General features: G+C 37.3%; 1 long non-coding RNA gene across 1 annotated transcript in view; it reads right to left on the bottom strand.

Annotated features, from left to right (window-relative positions):
* LOC126948401 (uncharacterized) overlaps positions 1-12,558 on the bottom strand; it is a 63,417-nt gene extending 50,859 nt beyond the window's left edge. Inside the window, exon 1 of the long non-coding RNA XR_007723430.1 lies at positions 12,356-12,558. This is a non-coding gene — a long non-coding RNA (uncharacterized LOC126948401). The remainder of the gene's footprint in view (positions 1-12,355) is intronic.
* Positions 12,559-20,074: the final 7,516 nt, after the last annotated feature.

Below are 20,074 nucleotides of genomic sequence, written 5' to 3'. Positions count from 1 at the left end.
TTGTTAAAAAGGCCATACTGCACAAAACAATCTATAGATTCAGTGATATCCGTATCAAGCCACCAATGTTATTTTTAACCAAATTAGAAAAAAACTATTCTAATATTTATATGAAACCAAAAAAGAGCCTGAATAACGAAAGCAACCGTAAGCAAAAGAAATAAAGCCAGGGGCATCACATCACCTGACTTCAAAGTATACCATAAATCTACAGTAACCAAAACAGCATGGTCCTGGTAAAAAAACAGACACATAGACCAACAGAACAGAATATAGAACCCAGAAATAAAGTCGCACACCTACAGTCATCTGACCTTCAACACAGTCAACGAAAACAAGCAATGGGGAAAGGACTTCCTAGTCAATAAATAGTGCTGAGATAGCTGGCTAGCCATATGCAGAACTATGAAACTGGGCCTCTACCTTTCCCATATACAAAAATCAACTAAAGATGGATTAAAGAAAGATTTAAATGTAAGATCTCAAACCATAAGAACTCTAAAAGAAAACCTAGGAAACATTATTCTGGACATCAGCCTTGGGAAAGAATTTATGTCTAAGTCCTCAAAAGCAATTTCAACAAAAACAAAAATTGACAAGAGGAATGTAATTAATCCAAAGAGCTTGTACATAACCAAAGAAACTATCAACAGAGTAAACAGACAACCTACAGAATAGGAGAAAATATTCATAAACTATGCATCTAACAAAGGTCTAATATCCAGAATCTATAAGGAACTTAAATAATTCAATGGTCATGAAACAACCCCATTAAAAAGTGGGCAAATAAAACAATGAAACACTTCTCAAAAGAAGACATACAAATTTGGCCAACAAACATGAAAAAATGCTCGACATCACTAATCATGAGAGAAAGGCAAATCAAAGCCACAATGAGATGCTATCTCACACCAGTCAGAATGGCTATTATTAAGTAGTCAAAAAACAATAGAAGCTGGTGAGGCTATGGAGAAAAGGGAATGCTTATACACTGTTGGTGAGAATGTAAAATAGTTTAGCCATGATGGAAAGCAGTCAGGAGATTTCTCAAAGAACTTAGTAACTACCATTCAACCCAGCGATCCCACTAGAAGATTTTCCCCAAAGAAAATACATAATTCTACCGAAAAGACACATGTACTTTTATGTTCATTGCTGCCCTACGCACAATAGCAAAGACATGGAATCAACCTAGGTGCCCATCAACAGTGTATTGGATAAAGAAAATGCGATGCATATACACCATGGACTAGTATGCAGCTACAAAAAGGAACGATATCATGCCCTTTGAAGCAACATGGATGTGGCTGGAGGCCATTTTCCTAAGTGAATTAATGCAGAAAAAGAAAACCAAATACTATATGTTTTCGCTTATAAGTGGGAGATAAACAATGGGTACTCATGGACATAAAGACAGGAACAATAGACACTGGGAACTACTAAAGGGGGAAGTAGGGAGAAGGGCAAGGGTTGAAAAACTACTTGTTGGGTACTATACTCACTACCTGGGCGATGGGATCATTCATATCCCAAACCTCAGCATCATGCCATATACCCAGGTAACAAACTTGCACATATACCCCCTGAATCTAAAATAAAAGTTGAAATTATATTTAAAAATGTATTGCTCTTAAACTATCACAAGAACAGAAAACCAAACACCGCATGTTCTCACTCATAGGTGGGAACTGAACAATGAGATCACTTGGACTCGGGAAGGGGAACATCACACACCGGGGCCTATCATGGGGAGGGGGGAGGGGGGAGGGATTGCATTGGGAGTTATACCTGATGTAAATGACGAGTTGATGGGTGCTGATGAGTTGATGGTTGCAGCACAGCAACATGGCACAGGTATACATATGTAACAAACCTGCACGTTATGCACATGTACCCTAGAACTCAAAGTATAATAATAATAAAAAAAATGTATTGCTCTTAAATCTGAGAGCTGGTTACATGGTTCTGTGCTTTATTATAAGACACAGAACTTTATGGTTTTTTAATTATACAGGTAAAAATGTCCAGATATATGTGGAAAACATGTATTTAAACATATACCCAAATATGGAAAATATTTGGGTATATATCCACATATATTTAAAGTATTCATGTGTGTGTATGTGTATGTATATACATATATTTTGAAACTAGAACCATTAAACCTGAAAACATGTGGTCATAAAGCTTTCTTTCTAACAACAGAGATCACTCTATCTCTTTCTTTCTCTCCCAAGCTGCTGCTTCTTTCTGTAAAAGATACTTCCCTTCTCATCACAGGTGAACTGGCATTCAAAGGGCAACTGTCTAAGCCCTTGGCAACTGTCCAAATGTGTGTATGTGTGTGCGTGTGTGTGTATATATATATACACACACACACATATATGTCAGTTAATATTACCCTTTGGACAACTTTGGACATTACTAAAATTTTCCAAGAACATAATTTTAATGACGTTAAAGTATTTCAGCTTCTGCATGTACCCTAATTTATCTTGCCACTTTATATTGTTGAGCATTTTAGTAGCTTTGGTTTTTCACTACTGTCAATAATAAAGTGTCTATTTTTGAAAGCCAAAAAACCTCCCACAAAGATAACTTATATTTTAATGAATATTCCTCAATACTTTGTTCTATGCATATACATACATGCATATAATTAATTTTTACAAAAATAGGATTATGCAGTACAGACTATTTTTAATGCACCTTTTCACTTAACATATTGTGAACATTATGACATTAAATAATGTGTTGATATAACATTTTATTGGGCTGTAGAATATTTCATTGTATATCATATGGCTGTATCATAATTTATTTAATGAATTCCATTTTATGAGAAACATAGATTGCCCTCTTTTTCCTTTTTTTTTTTTACAAAAAAAGGTGAGATCTCACTATGTTGCCCAGGCTGGATTCTAACTCCAGGGATCAAGGGATCCTCCTGCTTCAGCCTTTTGAGCAGCTGGGATTATAGGTATGCACCAAGGCATGTGCTCGCTTTTACTACTGATGACAAAATACCCATGCAACAAAATCTTTGGATATAAACACACAAAATTGTAATGATAAATTCTTAGAGAGTTTAGTCAAAGTGTATTCAAAATATCATGGCTTTTGATGTTTTCAGTTTAAGACAACAGGCTGAGAAGAGGTTGCATCCCTAATTAACAAGATTGAATTTAGAAGTGGCCCATCCACTATTCACAATAGCAAAGACTTGGAATCAACCCAAATGTCCATCAGTGACAAACTGGATTAAGAAAATGTGGCACATATATACCATGGAATACTATGCAGCCATATAAAAAAGGATGAGTTTGTGTCCTTTGTAGGGACATGGATGCAGCTGGAAACCATCATTCTTAGCAAACTATCACAAGAACAGAAAACCAAACACCGCATGTTCTCACTCATAGGTGGGAACTGAACAATGAGATCACTTGGACTCGGGAAGGGGAACATCACACACTGGGGCCTATCATGGTGAGGGGGGAGGGGGGAGGGATTGCATTGGGAGTTATACCTGATGTAAATGACGAGTTGATGGGTGCTGACGAGTTGATGGGTGCAGCACACCAACATGGCACAAGTATACATATGTAACAAACCTGCACGTTATGCACATGTACCCTAGAACTTAAAGTATAATAAAAAAAAAAAAAAGAATAAGTGGCCCATCATGCTCAAAAATGACAAAGCTTGCTCCACAGCCATCTTTAGAATACTCCAGTTTATAAATAACAAAAACTCCATTGTAGATTTGCTCACAAAACTCCAAACAATAAAAGCCTATTTCCTTTTTGCTTCAGTTGTCGCAAACTTAAGTGAGGGAAATTAACAATTAATCCCTTTTTAGTTCCTTTATGCAGAAATTCCCTTCCTTAGTGCAGGATCTATATACCCAATAAAGAAGTTATGACTGTATGGAATTAAAATTCGGAAATAGGCTGGGCCTGGTGACTCACACCTGTAATCCCAGCACTTTGGGAGGCCAAGGCAGGTGAATTACTTGAGGTCAGGAGTTCAAGACCAGCCTGGCCAACATGATAAGACTCCATTTCTACTAAAAATACAAAAATTAGTTGGGCATGGTGATGCGTGCCTGTAATCCCAGCTCTCAGGAGGCTGAGGCACGAGAACCGCTTGAACCCGTGAGGTAGAGGTTGCAGTGAGCTGAAATGGCACCACTGCCCTCCAACTGGATGACAGAGCCAGACTGTCTCAAAAATTAATTAATTAATTAAGGAAATAAGGAAAGGACACTTTCAACAAGATAGCAAGATAGTGTTTTTTCTTCCTCTTTCTCTCCCTCTCTCCCTTCCTTCTTTTCTTCCTTTTTAAAAAGCAGAACAGTGATATAGTACAGGAACCCAAAAGGAACCAAAAGGCTAATCTGAGCCATAGCATCCTTCAGATATATATGGTTATACAGCACTACTTTGGTGATTATATATAGTATATGTCATATTATATATATAGTATATACCAATTTACTATATATACTACATATATAGTATATTTAGTCCTCTCCTTCCCTTGACACCTACATATTTCTTTTCTAATCCTTCCACTTACTCTTCTGTTGTTTCTTTCCTATTTCGCTACTTCCTAACCATTTCCCTAGCCAGACCACACACACACACACACACACACACACACACACACACACAGACTCCTTCACATTGTCTTGAAGCATAATTCCCAGCATCTAGTCAATTCCCCTCTGACCTTCATAATTACTGTATTTGTCTGACCTTCCCCAAACACAATTTTCATGATTTCACTCCTCAGGCAAGAAGTTTTAATTGCTCTCCGAGTTGTATCTTCCCTCATCTCCTTAGTCTGAGACCTCTACCAGTTGTCTCAACACAAGTTCAGCAACCTTCCTGGGACATTTGGTTACTCTCTGGCCCAAACAAGTCATCAATAACCCCACAAGGGATGATACATAATAGTGAATATGTTCTCATGGAACCTCCCCAAAGGTCCTTTCCTTATTCAGTTTGTTAGCATGGTTTCTCCTCCTTAACATCTGACAGCCCTTGACTTTCTAGGTCCATTTCCCACTTTTCCTTCATTCCTCACAACCTTCTATACTCAAACCACTCCAGAGAGTTTGCCATCCCTGGAAGACAGATGCTCTTCCACATCTCATTATCTTGACTACTGGTGTTCTTAGTGTCTTCCTTTCACCACTTAGAGAAAGGTAGGACCAATACCAACCAATATCACTTCTGCAAACTGACCTCCCTAACCTGCATCTACTGCTTTCTATTCTATTTTATCACAGTGTATTAGGCCGATTTCATGCTGCTGATAAAGACATACCCAAGACTGGGCAATGCACAAAAGAAAGAGGTTTATTGGACTCACAGTTCCACAGGGCTGGGGAGGTCTCACAATCATGGTGGAAAGTGAAAAGCACATCACACATGGCAGCAGACAAGAGAAGAGAATTCTTAACAATTAGCCCTATTAGTATTTAGATTCTGTTGATATTTTTTCAATTAACTGTTGTGGGTTTCTTTTTAAGACTCAATATCTTCAGCTCCTTCAGCTGTTACTCATGTGACTTGGCCTCATCTCTTACACCCTCTGGGATGCTATCTTTTGGACAAGCTCCAGCTGTGTCAATCAATATCCCTCTTAGAACTTGATGAAGCCCATAGCTAAACAACACCCTAGATGTTTTCTAACTGGTACAGAAGACAATGAAAATATCACCTCCTTTGTCCAGACATTTACTTCTGTTGATGTAGTCTGAAATTGCATTACGGTTCTTGGCAACTAAGCATTTACTGGTTCACTTTATACTTGCTGTCAACTAAAACCTTGTATTTTTTAACTTTTACATGAGTTACAAGTGTTATGAAATTTATGAATGGGAATTTATAGATTATAAATTACTATACTAATGTGATCTATTAATAGTAGTATATATGGTAGATTTGACCCATATTTAAAGAAAAAGAGTTCATAGAACACATTTTAATTGGTGCATATTAGTACTTCCTTCTAAAAAGCCCTATACAATTTTTAAAAAACAGGTTAGGGCAATCTGCCTGCAAATAATAGAGGCAAATCTCTGTAACTAGGAGCTTTATCACCCATGGACTCTGATATTTCTTTTTTTTCTTTTTTTTCTTTTTTTTTTTTTTTTTGAGACAGAGTGTCACTCTGTTGCCTAGGCTGTAGTGCAGGGTCATGATCTTGGCTCACTGCAACCTCTGCCTCCTGGGTTCAACTGATTCTCGTGTGTCAGCCTCCCAAGTAGCTGGGAATACAAGCATGCACCACCATGGCCGGCTAATTTTTTTTTTGTATTTTTTTAGTAGAGACGAGGTTTTGCCAGTTTTGGCCAGGCTGGTCTTGAACTCTTGTCTTCAAGTGATCTGACCACCTCAACCTCCCAAAGTGCTGAGATTACAGGCATGAGCCACTGCACCTAGCCACCCATGGACTCTAATATTTCTAAAACACTCTGGTGGTGCTCAACTTCAATCTCGAAATCAGGCAACACAATTTTTATTATGCAGGCTGCTCTGGGCAACTACTATCAGGTCAGAATATTTACACTTGGGCAGTCTCTTCATCAGATATACATATGGAAATCATAGTATTTGGTAGATTCTTGAGGGGAAATAGCCATCCTGGAAAAGCACGAAGTGCCCTGCCTAAGAACTGGAACTAATACATTTAGTTCTGAAACTTTTAGTAATCACGTAGTAACTGCATAACATAATAGTAGGTGCTTTGAAGGCTGCAAGCACAAAGGGGTTCCTGCCTTTATTCTAAGAGAGGAGACAGATATTTGCATACACAAGTAGAAGTATATTCATATATAACCATCATCAATGAGTCAGTCCACTTTCATATTTACTCAATACTTTATAAAATAATAAAGATCATTTAAGAACACCCCGTCCCCTTTTTTTTTTAAGTAATCTGGACTTTTCAGGAGGCCTCAGGTTTTCTACAAACTTAATAACAGCATAGAGGCACCTCTATTGATAACAGTCTCAACAAACACATCAAGTTTAGGAAACACTAGTAATTGGGCCTGGCTAGAATTAATGTATTTATGGGGAATGAGATCCAAAAGATCTACACTACTAGGCAGGGGCCACGTATAAAGGGCCTTGTTTGTTGAAGCAGAACATATGTTATTTTTATGTAGCCACTACCCTTCTCTACATTCTCTTTGTATCAGAACATTCTTTTCCATGAGGGAACCCTCTTCACATGGTTGGCAAAGGCAAAAAGACACTGCCCCTTTTATCCTTACCCAGGCACAAGGGTGGGCACATAACGTAGGCGTGGGCAGTCAGAGAACCCTATACTTCAGGCCATAGTGATCAGTATGGGCAAGCAAGTGACACAAGGCAGGCTAATCAGGGTCCTGCCCTGGGCTTTTCTGTTATAGATACTGAGAAAGAACAATTATTTTTGGAGGGGTTACTGAGCTGACACAGTGGGAATGATAGTGGGGTTAGGGGAAAGAAGGCTGCCAGCAGGGGAAAGGAGGCTGCCAGCACCACCTTGATGCCAAGTGGACACAGCCTGAGAAACACACCCAGATACAGCCCAGTTGATACTATTCGTCACTGAATGAAGCCAGGTCTGCTCCTTGCACTTTGTAGTTATGTTAGCTATGCTGGTTATACTAGTTAGTGGGATAAATCCCATTTATTGTTTAGGTTGGCTGGAATCAGTTTTTGTTGTTTACAACTAACTTGACTCTAAAGTTTATGTCATCACATAGAATTTGATATCATGATGTTAATATCAAAATGTACATTGTATTTCTAAGTATTACATATCTATATTTGGTGTCTAAGTGTAAATAGGTACATATATACATACATATACATATATGTTGTATGTATTTATGTATGTATGTCCTTATCTACCTATCTATCTCATACAGGCTAAAATACTGTGCCCAATACCCTGATCTAAACTTTATTATAATTTCAACTTCACTGTCTCTTCTGCTGCCCAAGATAATGAAAGGAAAGAAGGCCAACGGGAAGAAGGTGGCTCCAGACCCTGCTGTCTTGAAGAAGCAGGAGGCCAGGAAAGGGGTGAATCCCCTGTTAGAGAAAAGGCCTAAGAATTTTGCCATTGGACAGGATATCCAGCCCAAAAGGGACCTCACCTGCTTTGTCAAATGGCCCACTATATCAGGTTGCCGTGTCAAAGAGCTATCCACTATAAGTAGCTGAAAGTGCCTCCTGCAATTAACCGGTTTACCCAGGCCTTGGACCTCCAAAAGAGCCACTCAGCTGCTTAAGCTGGCCCAAGTACAGACCAGAGACATGGCAAGAACAGAAGAAGAGACTATGAGACCATGCTGAGACGAAAGCTACTGGCAAAGGGGATATCCCCACCAACAGACCACTTGTCCTTCTAGCAAGAGTTACCACCATCATCACCTTGGTGGAGAACAAGAAGGCTCAGCTGGTGGTGACTGCACATGACGTGGATCTCATGGAGCTGATTGTCTTCCTGTCTGCCCTGTCTCATAAAATGGGGGTCCCTTACTGCATTATTAAGGGGAAGGCAAGACTGGGACCTCTAAGAAGACCTGTACCGCTGCTGCCTTCCCACAGGTTACCTCAGAAGACAAAAGAGCTTTGGCTAAGCTGGTGGAAGCTATCAAGACCAATTACAATGACAGATATGATGAGATCTGTTGTCACTGGGGAGGTATTGTCCTGGGTCCCAAATCTGTGGCTCACGTAGCAAAGTTGGAAAGGCAAAGGCGAAAGAAATTGCCACTGAAGGGTTAAGTGTACACTGCTGAGCTTTCTGTACATAAAAATAATTAAAATAATACAAATTCTTAAAAAACTTTCAGCCTCACCTTTGAAAAGATACAGTTTCTTTCCCTATATTCTATTGCAAAATAGATTTTTATTAGCATTCCTACTTATGAAGATGCTTTGAGAATTAATGAGCTAAAATGAGCTGGCTTTGGGGATGTGAATAGAGCCTGCTGATGCCAAGTGATTAACATATACCTGTTGAAAGCAGGCTTATGAGGTCTCCACTTACCCGTGCCTTAATTATAGCCAACTCCAGTGCTTCTTTAGCTTGTAATTTTGGATGAATATCCAAATTCTAAAATTTACTAGCTAGTGCTCTATTTGCAAAAATGGAGAACATTGCAATCTTAAAACTTGCTTCATAATTGATCTTCATAATTTTATGATGCATCAAAATAAGTCATGTCTGAAGTAAATGTTCTAATTTTAGATGGTACTGCTTTTTAAATTTTTATCAAAACTCACTTTAATGTAGAAGCATTTCCAGTACACTTACTGGTAAAGACATATTCCAAAAGAAGGAAGAATTTGCATGGTTTTTTTCTGACTGAATGAGACCTCTAAAACAAATTCTCATCTATAATGCATGGAGTTTATTTTAAAGCAAAAATCATGCCACACTTTGCCATGAGTAAATAATTACATTTTCAACTCTCATCCTCCTTTGTTCAGGGCCATAGTTGGACTGATCCACAAAAACATTACATTGAATTTTTCCAATAATTTAATAAAAAGTAATATGCCTTAATATTACAAATTGCCAATACATGCAAACAAGTACACCTACAATAATTTGACCAGTTAAATGAGAATAATTTTTTATTTCAAAAAAGTCAATCAGTTTTATTAGTTTTATTTATTTTTTAATGACTTGATCAAACTGGGCTTTTGGTGTACCACCTAAAACAAGCCTAAGGCATCAGAAAAGATGCAAGCTTTGCCCAGAGAACCATCATAAAACTTAATTGCTGAATATAGTCAGAGGACAGCTGTGCCTTATACATGCTAAGTTTATTTTTTATTTTTACTTATTTATTTAATTAGAAACAGGGTCTCCTTTTGTGGCCTAGGCTGTAGCCTCCAACTGTCGGGCTCAGGCAACCCTCCTGCCGCAGCCTCCTGAGTAGCTGGGACTACAGGTGTGCACCATCATGCTCGGCTAGTTTATTTTATTTTATTTTTTGTAGAGATGGGGTTTTACTATGTTGATCAGGTTGGTTTCAAACTCCTGGGCTCAAGCGATCCTCCCACCTTGGCCTCTCAAAGTGCTGGGATTACAGGCATGAACCACTGCGCCTGGCCTCCTGCAAAGTTTAAATTCAGCTGTGTGAAGATACTCGACACCTACAGCAAACAGTCACCAGAATTCACATATTCATTTTGTTTCAGTACTTTAACAGACAGTGCTGTATAAAATCCATGTAGAGTTAGGTCAAATCAAATGTACTTTAGAAGGTTCGTTAATGCTTTGCTGATACAACACAATACACACTTTCAAAAGTAAAACATTCAAGTACATTGTTTTTCGTAAGGCCAAAAGTCTGTCTGACATTGTATGTGTTTCAAAACTATTAAAACAAAATTCAGCAGAAACTGGAAATTATTTTGTCTTTTGATACCTAAGCTGGGGTTTGCATCCCTGGCTGCACATTACAATCAGCTGAGAAACTTGAAAACAATCTATGCCTGCATCCACCTCAAGAGATTCTAATTTATGTGGCCTGGGATGGAGCTCACACTTTTTTATTTTAAGCTTTTCAATTGATTCTAATATGCAAGTAAGTTTGAGAATGACTGGTCTAAACTTTTCTTTTTGAGACGGAGTCTCACTCTGTCACCCAGGCTGGAGTACAATGGCTCAATCTCGGCTCACTGCAACCTCCTGGGCTCAATCAAGCCTCCTGCCTCAGCCTTCCAAGTAGCTGGATCTATAGGCATATGCCACCACACCTAGCAAATATTTGTATTTATTGTAGAGATGGGGTTTTACCAGTTTGGTCTTGAACTCCTGGGCTGAAGCAATCAACCTACCTCGGCCTCCGAAAGTGCTGAGATTACAGGTGTGAACCACTGCATCCAGGCTGTTCTAAACTTTTCTAATCCTTAAAACATTATTTAGGGAGAGAGGAAAGAAAGAGCATGATAGTCTATCTATGTTGGATTAACAATTGTGCCAGTTACCTGATTTCCCAGAGCTTTGGTTTTCTTGTCTTTAAAATGTGAATAATGCTATGTCTCTTGAGATATTTTCAAGGATTACCAGGATAAAACATGTGGCCCAGAGTAATGCTTAGGCTATCAGGGGTTGAATGCTCAAAAACCTACAAGGGGCTGGGCGTGGTGGCTCACGCCTGTAATCCCAGCACTTTGGGAGGCCGAGGTGGGCGGATCATGAGGTCAGGAGATCAAGACCATCCTGGCTAACACAGTGAAACCTTGTCTCTACTAAAAATACAAAAAAAAAAAAAAAAAAAAAAATTGCCGGGTGTGGTGGCACATGCCTGCAGTCCCATCTACTCGGGAGGCTGAGGCAGGAGAATCGTTTGAACCCGGGAGGCGAAGAAAGGAGGTTGCAGTGAGCAGAGATTGTGCCACTGCACTCCAGCCTGGGCGACAGAGCGAGACTCTTTCTCAAAAAAAAAAAAAAACAACAAAAAAAACCCCACAAACCTACAGGGGATCAGGTAGGTAACCAAGCTGCGGGTAAGATGAGAGGGGCTGGTGGGGATTATGGTAAAACAGAAGAGACTCAATTGGAAGGGGGCATCCACTGTCTAGTTTCTTCCAATTGTCATGTAGACATCTAAGTCAGTGCCTAAAGTGCTCTGAAGTCTTTTAACTTTTTAAGAAAAGAGGAAAAAATCTAGCTAAGTGTAAAATTTTCCTACTTTTAAAGCAGCCAAACAAAACACTTGTATGTCACTAATTTTCTACTTGGGAAAGTGTTAATTTCCTTTTGCCATCTAAATCTACCTCATGTCATGTGGTTGTGGATAATCTCAGGATTTGTCCTTGGTTTAGGTTAGTTTTAATTGAATAATTAAGTATTCATTTCTCTTTGCTGCCAAGTATTTCTTCTGAAGTGGATCAAGGATTTCTAGCTATGATTTGGCATAACACAAGCATATAATGGATCTATTACTCTTCATCTCTTATGCGGTTAAAACAAAATGTACCATGATGCACTTTCCCCATGTTATCAATGGCACAATTTTATCTTCCTTTATTCATATCTACCTTCCCCTATCAGCAATAAGACTGACATGTGATACTAGAGTTCTTTCTTCAATTTTAACCCATGTCATCACTTAACAATTTTTTGTTTTTCTTTTTTAGACATAAATGTGATATCTGACCATTTGAATTGCACCAATAAAGCCTAGGCTTTCTAAAGAACACTATGTTTTCTTGTTCTACTGTGTCCACTTGGCTCACTGTTAATAATATAGACATATATAAATGAATGAAAGCAGCCTCTTTTTCTTTCTTTAGAAACTTAAAAATCAGATATATACCAATACCTGTTGTTTCCATGAGGTAGATATGAAGTACCTTGAATCCTTCCAACAAAAGCATTGATGATTCATATTCCCCACTGCAGCAGCTGAAAATGGACATCAGAGGTTTGCAAATGGACTTGCTGAGTATCTCTGTCACCATTTTAAGCCATATAGATAACAGATGACACAAAAACTTTCCTCTGTGGATTGTGAATAATAAACAAAAAACCTGTACCAAGTTTTTAAAGAATTGAGCTTTTTTTTTTTTTTTTTTTTTACACCTGCAGTCACTCTATAGAAGTTTGGGAGATTGTACCAAGATTGATGAGAGGGGACAAAGTGAACTGATAGTTGAAAGTGACATTTATTTGTGAAAGGTGCTTTCCCTTGAGTATGCTTCTAACAGAGTTATATGTGAAGTTAGAAAAGGTTTTGATCTGAATTGGGGTCTCTTGAAAACAATAGATTAATCTTGAAGACCTCCTTGTGTGAATGCAGGCTTAAATAAATCAGTTAGAAAATATCCAAATGTTGGCCGGGCATAGTGGCTCATGCCTGTAATCCCAGCACTTTGGGAGGCCTAGGTGGGTGGATCACTTGAGTTCGGGCATTTGAGACCAGCCTGGCCAACATGATGAAACCCCATCTCTACTAAAGAAACAAAAATTAGCCGGGCATGGTGGTGCATTTCTGTAATCCCAGCTACTCAGGAAGTCAAGGCAGGAGAATCACTTGAACCCGAGAGGCGGAAGTTGCAGTGAGCCGAGATGTGCCACTGCAGTTCAGCCGTGGCAACAGAGTAAGACTCTGTCTCAAAAAGAAAAAGGAAAAAGAAAATATCCAAATGCCTACAGTGGATGATAATTAAGTGATGTTTGACTTGATAGTCATAAATAATATGAATAATGATAGTTATAAATATAAAAAGCTATAAGTTTATTCATAGTAAATTCATAAAATTTACTGTTGTTAACAGAAGAAATAAATAAATAAAAATTTCTGTGGAACTCTAGCATTTGTAGAACCTCCCATTTCACTTAAGGGAGGATGCCAAGAATATCACTTGTTGAAGGGTAACATTGTCTTTATTTTTCTATGGCAGAAACAAATCAAACAACTTTAAAAAGTTGACAATATGATCACCTGTGTGTATGTAATATCCACGTACACAAGTCTGGCTTCCTTTCTTCCTTTCATTTTCTTTTCTCATTTCTTTCTTTCTTCCTTCTTGGTAACAAAGAAATAAGTAAACATTCACTGCTGTGATGTAACCAACTTTTGTGAGAGAGGAACAATCAATAATTACCATCTACTAAAGTTGTGCTTTAAGGCATTATTTAAAAGCATACTAGACAATTTTTTTTTATTTGCAGGAAAGAAGAATTCAGGAAGTATGGGGTATTCAAATATTTTATGTGCTATATTTAAAGTAGAGCCCCTGCTAGCTATTTTTCATAGAACCATAGAAAGCTAGGCTTGGAAGCAACCTGAGACAGCAACTAGATTAAATTCCTCATTTAATGGAAAAATAAAAAAAGACTGAGACCCTTATGGCTAAGTATTATTCACAGACAACCAAAATTTAAAGCCAAAATTTAAACCCAAGTCCTCGAAATCCCAAGTCAGCAGCTTTTTCAACTCTACCAAAAAACCAACTTAAAAAAATACAAAATGAAAATTCTCAGTTAATAATTCTCAGCATAGGTTTAATTAAAAACTTAATAAGATTAAGGTTAAAAATAACCCTTTCATTTGGTAAAAAAGTTAACCAGAGTACTAACACATAGTTAAAGAGACCATTTTCTTGTTCATTTGCTTAAATTTCAACCAGTAGTTTTGATACAGTATACATCATTTAACTCTTAATTCTCACCATAATAAGGTTAAAAAGTGGCATTGGGCAAATATTGTTCTTGCTCAAAAAGATTAACTATAATCATATAAGTTAGATCTGATATTCACGTTCATTGCCAAAAAATAGATTAGACTGGGATATTGAATGCTGTATTTGTAAAGAACATGCTGTGAATAGTACACATATTTGGCATTAGGAAACTCTGTGTTCTAATCCTATTCAGCTACTTCTCAACTGGGTAACCTTGGGAAACATAAACTCTCTAAGCCTTGGTTTTATTATCTGCAAATTGGATGTATTAGCATATATCTGAAAGGATTCCTCTGAGTACTAAATAAGATGATGCAAACCAAGTGCCTGGATCTGATGCTCACTAAGGTCTAACTCCTCATCCCTGAATTTTAACAACGATTGACAAGAGAGGGATTGGTGAGCTTTCTGAAGCTATACTGAGTTAACTGGTTTTAGAGATGTCTGAAACTACTTTGAAAGACTGGACACCCATAAAAGAATACATTCTTAAGTCTTGGTTCACATAAACCATTCAGTTCTAGGTTTACTGGCCACTTGGAAAGCTTTTTTTGTATTCACTGCCATTTTATAGTTTCCAAGGTGAAAAATTCCCTTTATTGACTAGTCTAGTGCATATAGGGTATTGATTAAATCCTTGTTGAAAAAATGTCATTGAACTTTCCTTTAGGCATGTGGTTCATACACAGGAGCATGTATGAGTGTAAGCACAGGGGCAGGCGAATGGCTTGTTTTGTTCATAGCTATATCCTAGTGCTTATAGCAGCATTTGGTACATGATGAGTGTTCAAAACTATTTGATATGTATGTGTGTGTGTGTGTATGTGTGTGTGTGTGTGTGTGTATATGTGTGTGTGTGTGTGTGTATGTGTGTGTGTGTGTGTGTGTGTGTATATGTATATACATACATACAGAGAGAGAGAGAGAGAGTGTTTCGCTCTTGTTGCCCAGGCTGGAGTGCAATGGTGCAATCTTGGCTCACTGAAATCTCCGCCTCCTGGGTTCAAGCGATTCTCCTGCCTCAGTCTCCCAAGTAGCTGGGACTACAGGTGCCCATCACCATGCCCGGCTAATTTTTTGTGTTTTTAGTAGAGATGGGATTTCACCATGGTGGCCAGGCTGGTCTCAAACTCCTGACCTCAGGTGATCCACCCGCCTCGGCCTCTCAAAGTGCTGGGATTATTGGCGTGAGCCACCGGGCCTGGCCTTGTTGAATAATTTAATGAAGTGTTTGTAACTTCCCATCCTAGACACTGTAAGAAGCAAACTATGAATTGTTCCTGCTTTTTAAAAGCATTACTTATGTCATTGTATCCAATGAAAAACTGAAAAACAATAGGACAATTTTAAAACTACCTATATTTCCATTGTTCAACTATTAATATTCAAGTTTTCACACTGTTTCCAGCTACTTCCATTAAGAAATGAAAAGTGATACAGTTTCCAAAATTAACTAAAATTAAAGATTCTGTTCTTGAAAAGGCTTTCCTTGAAAGAAATTATTCTGTGTTATTGCTGTCATATCAAAAAGATGGTTTTGCACATTTTTGACCTTTTCTAATAAACAACAAAAAAGTCAATGTTATTCAAGTTTTGTTTGGTTTACACATCTGCCTCCCCTGCTCAATTGCAAGTTTGTTCATATTATGGATTGTGACTTGCTTATGTCTGTATCTGTAGGTTCTGACACTGTCTGACATATATGTAGATGCTCAATAAATGTTTGAAGAAAGGAAACAATGTTTGTTAAATGAAACTTACTTAAGTACTAAAACCCATATTTGTAAACACAATTTTAATGCCTCTTTCACTTTCCTGTTTCATGCCCACTTGTCAAGATTCTTCTTTTTTTAAAATACGTTACTTTTGGGCTGCATTTGGTCATTTTATGACAACTAAAACAGATGGGTGCATGTAGACAGCTTCCATGATATTAATAGGATTCTTTTGAGTGACCAGAGTGTCAAATTGCCATCAAGTGTACAGTAGAGAGGACTAGCAGGCTCTCTTTCCAGTTCTTCTCTTATTCTGTGCCAACTGGGCCCTCAGTCTTATTGGTATCCAATAATCAGCCCGATTACAGCTAGCCCTGGGAGACATGACAGAAAGAGAGTCCTCATCTTGCATTAATTGCTCCTATTGAAACTATGCCACATCTCTCCAAGCTAGATGTTGCTTAGTATCCCTTTGATATGATAATGACATGCTTCTTAGCAGATGAATATGCAAATTAAAAGCAGTAATTTGGTGGCATGCACCTGCTGACACTGCACGGCTATGCTTATATGCTCTGCTGTAACACTGCAGCCACACAAAAGCATCACAGAGGTAAAATTAAATTCTAATGTCGTATATATTAAACAGATGCTTCCACTTTTCTTTGTATATCTACTTTTACAGATTTTGCCATTGGAATCTCAGTTCTCTCTGCATGCAATTAATGGACATTGATGTGTCATACACAGAAGCATACTCAGTGCCGTTTAAAGGAGCTGATTTTAAAGGGGTGGCTTACATATATGCACATTAGAAGATGAACATTTCTTCTGCATCACATAGAAGCTGATGACTTTACTTATGGCACAAAGACTGCTATTCATACATGGAATGCATCTTTGGGCTGCAAAGCTGAAAATCACTTTTCTATAGCAAAGATGTGCACTGAAATATAGAGATACTTCATATCGCCTGAAAAAAGATTCCAAAATGACTTGAAGAGGCTAGCAAAATACCCAGAATCAATAAAGTAAATTTCTCTGCTTCATGAAGCTAGTTGCAATGAATGAGAAAGCCTACCTGGTGATTACTTAGGGGTGACCTATAATTACCCTGGGAACCTAAGAGTCTTTATCAATGTATCATGTGGCTCAACCAGACAGAATTAAGCATTCTGAAGACAAGATTTTATGAAGAGTGGTACTTATCTGTTTTTTTTCCCACCCTTAAGTCCAGGTAGTATTCACACAGTTACATGTATATGACAAGAGCTTAATTAATTGAGATTGAACTGTTTAATAAAATAAACACACAGTTTAACCATATATATGCATTTGTATACAATGAGCATTTTATACTATGCATTTAATGATTACATATTATTACCTCAAGTGGATAGACTGAAATTTAATTAAATATTTCCCTATTGTTGAACATCTAGATTTTTACCAAATCCTAAATTATATACATAATACTTAAGCAAACATCTTTGAACATGTAGAATTTTTCTTCCTTTTGATTATTTCCCTGAAGTAATCTTCCAGAAGTGAGATTATTAGGCTAAAGGATAAGGCCACTTTCAAGAAGAGAAACAAATCTCTGGCAAACTTTTTGCCTTATTTCACAATGGTATGCTTTTCAGAAACTTAGCAAGAGAGATATTTTTATGGTTACATGATTGAAGACCTAACTTTCAACTTCCATTATGGCATGTTACAAGTCTCCATCTATGCTGATTTAAACCTATTTACTAAGCTTTTATAAAATCCTCTAGTTAACTGAAGATGTTCTATGAATTTTCTTCCTTTTATAGTCTCTGGCCATTCTAAAAACATTTCTCCAATTCTAGTTAGTTATAGTTTTACAGAACTATAAATGAGCCATACAATTTGATTAATAAAATCAAATTTCAGTTATCTTATTTTGGGCAAAATCCTAATTTATTTATGTATGCAAAAGAAAAAAACCTGTGTCTTTTTTTTACATGGTGTGAGAGATTTTTATATGGATGGAATGGAAGGTTTATGTATGGCTAGAGTTATTAAATTTTAGTTAACAATGCCACGAAACATTCAGGAATAAATACTACAGAGAAACACCTCTCTTAACCTTTCAATCTTGCTCTCTATCTAGTTTGTATTAAACTAAGGAATAAGAAATCCAAGGTTATTTCTAATTGCCTTAGCAGTCCTATTACTGGTGAACTTTCTGAAAGTATCTGCTACATTTATACATAATTTAACTTTTTACCTCAAGGAATAATATTTGCATGTTTTCAATTGTTTTAGTCCTTGAAAAATACTAGAGAGATTGTGCAATAGGACCAAGGTCAAGATTTGTGATAATTTTTTAAAATGTCATTTTCATTTACATTATTCAACAAACAATGAGTTTTGTTAGCATTTGTAGATTTTTTAAGACTTTTAAGTTTTAATTATTTAACAGTCACATTGTCAACAAACTTCAATTTTTTTTTACAGAATAAAAATAGTGCTTGCAGTAATGTAGGGTGATTTCAGATAATCTTGAAAAGAAGAAGGAAGTCATTCCATCCTTGTCTGCCTCATTTCAGCCTTTGAAAATAGCTTTAATTTTCTAAAATACTGCTTTGGGAACAGGATGTGAATTCTGAAACCCAGGTTATCCCAATATTGGAATGTTCACTGTATTGAGAACGAGGAGACTCAGGTTTTAGATTCAACTCTGACATCATAAGCTGGGCAAAGAATTTATGCAACTTCTCCGGGCCTCAAATTTTCACCAGAAATTGTCATCCATTTAACAAATATTTACTGAACACCTACTGTGTGCTGGGGTACTGTTTGAGGTGATGGAGCTATAGCAGGGAATGTAGTGTCCTCTTTTCTGGAGCTACATTCTTGTGTGTGAGAGATACATAATAAACAATAAATTTAATGGAGGTTATTGAAGGTCAGCCCCTTTCCGGTGCTACTCACCTTCTATTTTGTCTATCACTAGCAAGCCTTCTGAATGACTCCTCTAAGGCCAAGCTCTCAGTTTAGGTATATTTAAAATAAATACACTTATTATTTAAAGCCTGTTATTTCTCCTGTAATAAAAGATCCTTTCTTACCAAACTTCTGCCTGTAACTGCCAACTATGTCTCTGCTCTCCTTTACTTTTTCAAGAAAAAGTTCTTGTAATAGTTTCTGTATTCACTGTCTCCAATTAATCTTCCATTGTTTTTGGACATGAAATCACTCCAAACAGGCTTTTGTTTCCATTGTTAACCCAAATTTCTCCTTGTTAATGTCACAAATTACCTCCACATTGTGATATTCAATGGTCAATACTCAGTGCTTTTCTTATTATTCCTAATATTACTACTTCTCGGTATTATTAATAGTAATAATAAGCATAACTGCTGTTTACTAGGCAATTACTATGCTCTGGGCACTATTCCAAATATTAAACAAACCATATGAAATGGGATCCATTATAATCCTCAGATTATAGATGGAGAAAAAGACACAGAGAAGTGTAGTAACTTTTTCAAGTCACAAAGCAAATACATGGCAGAATGGAATTTGAACCCGGCAGAATAGCTTATAACCTTTATCTTAGCCACTGTGTTATACTGACTTATTGCAGCATTCAACTCAATTGATTGCTCCCTGCTAAAAACAATTTTTAAACTTGGCTTTCAGGACACCATGCTTCCCTGAATTCTTTCCTAGCTTCTTGGTTACTCCTTTTCAGTTTTCTTGCCTATTCTTTCCTGCTGGCTTTCTTAAATCTCGACATTGGAGTGCCCCACAGCCAAGTCTTCCCTTTCTCTCTGTTTCCTCCTTTGGTGATCTCATTACAAATTTCATGGTATTAAGTAATTAAATAATGTGGATTCTGACACCTCCCAAATGTTTACCTTCAAACCAACCTTTTCATGAAACCTAGCCTTGAATATCTTAATGCTCACTTGACATCTCTACTTTGAGACATGAGCTTCTCAAACTTAACAAAATCAAACCAAACCCTAAACTTCTCCCCACTTTTACTCCAAACCAGCTTTCCTTCTCAGTTAAGGGCAACTCCATTCTTGAGGAGTTGCTTAGGCTTAAACCTTTGGTGTCTTCCTTGACTCTTCTCTTTTTCCTATACCCTGTATCTTGTCCATCAGC

The sequence above is a fragment of the Macaca thibetana genome, chromosome 2 (assembly GCF_024542745.1).
Source record: "Macaca thibetana thibetana isolate TM-01 chromosome 2, ASM2454274v1, whole genome shotgun sequence".
In the NCBI taxonomy this organism is placed as follows: domain Eukaryota; kingdom Metazoa; phylum Chordata; class Mammalia; order Primates; family Cercopithecidae; genus Macaca; species Macaca thibetana.
This window is presented reverse-complemented; position numbering and strand designations above follow the sequence as displayed.